The sequence below is a fragment of the Penaeus vannamei genome, chromosome 1, assembly GCF_042767895.1.
Source record: "Penaeus vannamei isolate JL-2024 chromosome 1, ASM4276789v1, whole genome shotgun sequence".
NCBI lineage: Eukaryota > Metazoa > Arthropoda > Malacostraca > Decapoda > Penaeidae > Penaeus > Penaeus vannamei.
Genome location: NC_091549.1, coordinates 36,117,945 through 36,125,444, shown reverse-complemented (window position 1 = coordinate 36,125,444; position 7,500 = coordinate 36,117,945).

Sequence of the window (7,500 nt, the reverse complement as noted above, 5' to 3'; positions counted from 1 at the left end):
TCCTAAAATATCATAAAAAGGTTACATAAAAGGTTACAAAAACGGTTACTAGATAAAACAAGGCTAGAAAAATTTGGATACTAAAAAGGTCAGTGTCAATGCCGCTCAGAAGTTCAGACCAGAGAAAAGGTCAAAGTTACAAAAGAGCGATACACTGGACTGGATTTCTAACATATCACAAGGTCATGGTCATAAAAATCAGTCGCAAAAATATCAAAAACCCAAGAAAAGATTTTAGTCAAAATGGTTCGAAAAAGATTCACAGAAAAGAAAGGATCTCTAAATAGTCAGGGTCAGGGTCGTAAAATTGTCCAGCATTACAAAAATAAAGAAAAGATATTCAAGGTTGAAAAAGTAATGGCCTCAAGATAAGCCCACAAAAGATCAAAGACGCCAGAAAGGTCACAAAAAATCAAGAAAACAGAAAAAGAATAATAAAAAGATTAGAGTCGTAGAAATGGTATCACAAAAATCAATTACTATGAAACAAAGGTCACAACCTCAAATTCTCTCACAGATTTCTTTCCTAGAAATTCAGTTTCTAGCATAAATACTGGCAAGGAAAGCCTCGCCGGGATATCCGGAAGCTCTACCGAGAAAGAAGTGTTATTAAGATGAGGGGCCGGATTTAAAAAAATACGAGGGGTACACGAACTCTAATAAACTAAGAAAAACAAGAACTCTTGCAAATATATCGCCATAATTCTTGCAGCTGAACCAAGAGGTCGCTAGAATCCCTTTGTAAACGCTTAGTCTTGCAACTGTCACGAGAAGTTTCTACAAGTTCTAAAGTAGATAAGTTGGGACCCATTTCCAGAAACTTTGACCAGACGCTGTGGCTTTTAGTCTTGCCACAGCCTTCGCACGAACCATTCAGCGTCTCTTCCAAAGGCAACAAAGTCGGGACGTTAAATAAGGAATGCAGTATAACTATTTTTATGTAGATTTTTGCTATAGCCTAGTATACTTTGTATTGTCAAAAGTTATGGATGTTAGTTTTGTAGTTCATTTATCAGTATTATTACCTTTAATTATTTATTTATCTTTATCATTATTATCTTCATTTTCCCTTCCCAGCAGCTGTCCATATGAAATTGAGCATGCTTAAGCTAATGGCTAGTATTATATTGTCAGACACGCAGCCACGATACCCCACCATCACTGACAAAGAAAATGTAAAGAATAGACTTTTGCGTTTCCTGAAGAATATGCTGCTTGCATGTTGCCCCAACTTTTGCCTGATACTAGCTTGTATTTTTTTCTTCTTCCGAGATTTCTTGTTTGAAAGCAACATTTTTGCAGATTATGTATATTTCAATATTCATTTCGGCGCATGGACAGTACCAAAGTCCTCAGAGTCACAGGCAGTGCAGGTCACTAATGCTTGCAATGTCCGTCTTTCTGCTGTTGATAACGAAGCACAACACTAATTATAGTGGCCGACGCAGTACGGCACTAGGAAGATGGCATGAGGCTAGCTAGGGCGCGACGCTCCTCATGTGTGCTGAAAAATATAGTCTCTTCAGCACAACATGCGTACATGCATCCGTCTCCAGCCGCCTCCCCTCGAGTCCCCCTCCTTCGCGCCTCTTTTTCCCGCCAAAAAAACATATGCACATCGCGATGCGCAGCGTTCACAACAATATATTAATAGACAGATGGAGAGAGAGAGAGAGATAGATAGATAGATAGATAGATAGATAGATAGAGAGAGAGAGAGAGAGAGAGAGAGAGAGAGAGAGAGAGAGCGAGAGCGAGAGCGAGAGCGAGAGAGAGAGAGAGAGAGAGAGAGAGAGAGAGAGAGAGAGAGAGAGAGAGAGAGAGAGAGAGAGAGAGAGAGAGAGCGCCATCGAATGAATAGTGAATACCGGAACAACCAACCTAGAGTATTAACCTTTAGCCATTTAACCACTGTACTCTACATCACGTCTTGTTTCCCACTCTTTTCAATACCGTCAAATTCTGGGCTACCCATGGGAACACGTGTACACATATACCAGGCTGTGAGTCTATAGTTGGACACAGTTCTGGCGTCACATTACTCTTATGTCTACGAAAATGATTCATTTGATAATTAAAGTCTTTACTTTTGACACATGACATAGAGAGGGCTGTAGTCAACATTTTTTTATGAGTCAGGCATGTGTCCGACACTCAGTTTTGTTGGCATAACACTTGTTGATCAGGACTGATTATCTTATAGCCTGCTACAAAGATCATCTCTGATCATGCAGTTGGAAATAGCGGTTATTGTTAGAAGTTACTTCGAGCCTTTTTCCAAAGAATATTCTGCGACAGCCGTTTTTGGCCTACAGAACTACCGAATTAAGAATAACCGGTCTTTCCAGTAGAGCATGGGTCGCATGGCATGTTGACAAGGAGAGAGAGAGAGAGGGAGAGAGAGAGAGAGAGAGAGAGAGAGAGAGAGAGAGAGAGAGAGAGAGAGAGAGAGAGAGAGAGAGAGAGAGAGAGAGAGAGAGAGAGAGAGAGAGAGAAGAAATAGACAGGAGAAAGAAATAGATAGATAGACAGATAGATAGAGTGTCCTTTGATACTTTTCAAAGTATAGGAATCAATGGACAAAAGTTATAGGCCTACCATATGATCATAAAAGGAAAAGGTTTTCACATACACCAAAGAAAACGAGAATGAAAATATTTGATCACTCCGCCATTTGCCCTTGTGAAAATACGACCTCAAATCAATATACATCTATCATGCGTATCAAAAATTCTTTCTGTCAGCGCAATACAGGTAGAACGAATGCCGAAAATGCCATACAATCTCCTCTAGACTTTTCCAGTATTCTAACAAAGAGAGAATCAATGAAAGAAAACTATGAATTATTATAACAGAAAAAGGCGATATATATACTCTCCGCTGCATTAATCAACAAGGCATATAACGCAAATGAAATAGCACGAGCAAGTACATAGTCACGGCGATAATGAACATATATTATAAAAGTGTATATTATATTTCTGCCTTAGGCTTCCAAACCACACTAGTAATAATAAGGATAGTACTTACCAATAGATTTATCACGAAGCCTTCAGCATTTATACGATAATTCTAGTGTTTCATTCACTGGGTTTGAACGTATGAGTAAACCCACCACGGAAATGATCGAAGACAAATCCATTATTCAGCTGATTCATTCATTTACCATATTCAACCCCTTCTTGATTTGATTGGTGATGAATGACGAAAATCCCTATACGTACTCCCTAATGCAAACTCTTTCTTTTGCTTGTTTAAGGTTTTGCGTTCAATATGGTGGTGTCGTGGGTTTGGTGGTGGGAAATCAGAAAAGAAATAGGAGATATAATAAACAAATAATAAATGGAAGTACAGGGGCGGCGCTAGGAAACGTTTTTTGGGGGGTGTCGGTTGGTGTTGGTTATGTTTATTTTGTGTAATTTGAGGTTATGTTCTTGTGTAAGGTAATGATAAAATGATCTAGAAATAGAAAACTCCTATTTAGTAAACGAGGAAATAAATCAGTTTAAAAAGATTTGAAATGCCACCATATGAGGCAAAGTCTGCACCGGAGTGTAAGCGACCTGTGGAGTGTTTGTGTTGGTTTTTCGAAAGAAGACGTGTGCGAAATTCCTCTGGAAAATTGCCGGTGTTTTGGTTCCCAATGAAGGTTTGTGGCATTTTCTGAACGTAAGAATAAGTCTCAGATATCCTTTAAGTTTTTCACATAATAAGTTTATCGTGTCAGTAAGAATTTAAATGGTTACCTTACATGAAGGTGGAGCCTTGGTTTTTGGACTGTGTTTTAACTTATTTTAGGGGATTAATCCTTTGATTCCAGTGCATATTCGTAACTGTTAGTTTCGAGAAAGATGTGAGTTAATGATTAATCATGGGTCTGATTAAGGATGCCATCGGAAAAGATGCCTTAGTCAGCTAATGTGTTGATTTTTGTAAATATATTTCCTCCTGACCACTCTTGGTTGTGGGCATTTGTTACTGAGTTCCATTTGTGATTAATTCATATTAGTAAAGAAAAAGAAATTGATAAAGAAAAATACATAGATAATAAAAAACGCCGTGGATATTGTTCCGGCACCGGATTTTATAACAGTTTGGCTATTCGTTCCGGCATACAGTCGCGCTTGCGCACTAAAGAGCTATTTTTCCGGCAGGGGCGCACATCATCAAAATTTTTTATTATTCTTAGGACCGAGTGGACATACATGCTAAGTTTGCAACAGTTTGACATCTGTGATTTTCATCCCTATTCTGTGATTTTATCGTGCCTATAAACGATAGTATCGCACCCGTCAGAGACGAAGTCCCCGACTCTCGCCAATAATGTTGGGGAATCCCGTGGGGAATCGGGTGTTGGGGGGGGGGGTGATTTCGTTTATACCATTTTAAAAAACAAAAGAATGTGGGAAATTGAAAATCCAAGCCAAGGATAGTATTTCAGATGAAAAAGCGAAAAATGTAGAAACCCGAGGGGAGATTCGGCCACGGATGATTCGACACGGTGTTCCGCGAACGAACGAGCAAGTGAACCGCATCTTAAACGCACGAACTTCCAGTAGGATCGCCGTATGAACCAAAAATCCCTGCTAACTCGGGGGCTAGGGCTCCGGACCCCTTCCCGATTGCCGTATTTTCCTACCGGGGGCGACCCCCTCCCAATTGCCGTATTTCCCGATGCAGGAAAACACTAAGGATTACTTTAACTCTGGCTTTACTTTCTTATCCGGTGTACGCTTCAAAGCTGCAACAACAGTCCTTGAATCTTTGACATAAAACTGTGCGAAAGTGCTCTCTTGAAATTTAGGCAAGCTGTCCTTCACATCAGCAAAACTGGCAAATTCGGTTCCAACTTTGAAGGAATCCATAATCGATGATCGACCCTTAGCCAATAAACAATGAACAACACAAAAACAGCGCCAAAGTTTGTATGCAAGGCTAATGCGCGAGTGTGTGTTTGCGCGCAAATAGTAAGCATGTATGCCGGACGAATAGCCAAACTGTTATAAAATCCGGTGCCGGAACAATATCCACGGCGAATAAAAAATATCAATAAAAAAATTAAGAAAATAAACTAAAAAATATAAGAAATTATGAAGAAAATAAGTGATAAAGAAAAAAACAACAACAGAAGAAATTGTTATGAAGAAAATGAAAGAAAAATAAATAAAAGATAAATGGAAGAAATGACGAAGGAAAAAGAGTAAGTAAGAATGGTAAAACACATACAACAAAATTAAAATGGTTTTGTGATGAAAACTAGAGGGGAAAATGAATGATAAGATAAGAAAGAAAAATTTAGAAAGAATTATATCTATATCTATCTATCTATCTGTATATATATATATATATATATATATATATATATATATATATACTGTATATATATATATATATATATATATATATATATATATATATATATATGTACATGTATATATATAATATGAAGGGAAATAGATTTGCCGTAAAAAGAACATAGAGAGAGAAAAGATGAGAGAAAATAAGAGATAAGAAAATGAACGAAAAGAGAGAGAGAGAGAGAGAGAGAGAGAGAGAGAGAGAGAGAGAGAGAGAGAGAGAGAGAGAGAGAGAGAGAGAGAGAGAGAGAGAGAGAGAGAGAAATAGTAAGAATGGAAGAAAGAAAAATAAAAGGAGGATTGGTTTGTGATATAATCGATATACATATATGTAAATGAATGAAATTATGTTGATGTTAATGAGAGCATAATAACGATGGAAAACAGGGCCTCATGAAACGACCATTCGTACTTTAATCTTTTTAGATCGTTTAAAATGATTTTTTAAAAAAGCCACAACTCCTGTGACGGTTAGAGACCAGTACAGATAAGAACGTCATTGAAAATAATAATAGTGGCGGTTTGGGGCAACAAATAACAACAATAACGTTGAATATGACATATCCGATTCCTTCTTGTGTATCTTCAAAGGTCATTGTAGTCTATAAAACAAAAAGAATGACTGCAGTCATGTTACCTTTGGCGAGTTTTATTATGTTGTCAATATTTGATTATGACGTTGTATTCGTGGAAAATACATGTCCTGTTGCTATCGTTCCTTTTTGATATCTTCATGACGCCTTTTGTCAATCTAGTTAAATGATTGTTGTTTTTGTCATCGTAATTGTTATGATGAAGATAACGATTATTTTGTTATTATTTCTGTTATTTTCGTTGTCATTATTATTAACTTTGTTATACTTGTCTTCATCTCTCATATCTGCTATCAGTGTTTTACGTATATATATATATACACACACACACACACACACACACACACATATATATATATATATATATATATATATATATATATATATATATATATTTACGAAGTGAGATATATTTTTCTTCTGAGGCATAATCGTAAAACTTACCCTCCCCGCACTCACACAACAGACACGCTCACGCACACATACATGCAAAGGTTTGAACCGGTCACAGTAAAAAATAAGTTGCCATGTATTTCTTCACTGTTTGCGCTTCCTCGTATATGCCACTGCAGTGTCATGATTCAATTTAAAAATATTATGGTAATCTCTTTGCTACGTCTTATATATATTGGCAGCTCACATTTAAGATTTGAGTACATTGTCCCAGTCTCTGTAAGAAGGTCGAAAGATCGACAGATATTTACAAATATGACATTTGAATAGCATTCACAACATTAATAATCTGTTGGTGATATCAATATACAGCGGTCAAGCTGAATAAAAAAAAAGGTCTTTTATGCCGCCAATTTGCAAAGTGGAAAGTAGAAAGGTGTGGCTAATACAGTAAATTGATTAATGTCTTTTCCAGCGAGTTGCAGTTGATTATGCATTTTAGTTTAAAAACACCAAATCATCAGCCTGTATCATTTCGCTGTTGGGACCCGGGCTGTTGTCGAACCATCTTTCAGTGGCAGTTCGGCAGTGCGCCCTTGGCTGTTTGAAGGGCCTTGCTAATCAGTGGGATTCGCAGACTCGACCAAACATTTTTATCCTAGTCTGAATGACTTCCCAATAGAAAGATATTACAGCAAAGTAATTAGAGGAAAACTACGTGGAGACGAGTATATACCGGAATCTCACGTTTTCCACGGTGATTTGAGGGCAAACATAAGCCATGGTAGCTATCTCATGCACTTGCAGACGGCGCAAAAGTACGAAGATGGGTCATACATGTAGTTTAATTCCAACACTACATACATCGAAAAAAATTGTCCATGCGGAGTTGTACCTGGGAAGTAAAGTTCAAGGCCAATAAATCCTGTGCGGCCAGGTTCGGAAAAGTAAAAATCGACCCCAATACAAAAATCAATCGGAAGACTGTTAGATTCATCAGAGAAAGAAACATATCTTGCAATAATCGTAAACGGAAACTTAGATTCAGATTATCATCCAAATGAAGGTTCATAAAATACACTGATGCAACTTAAAGGGTATAAGATTTTTTTTTTCTTTTTTTTTTTAAATTCGAAAAGTATGTTTATTTTATTTAC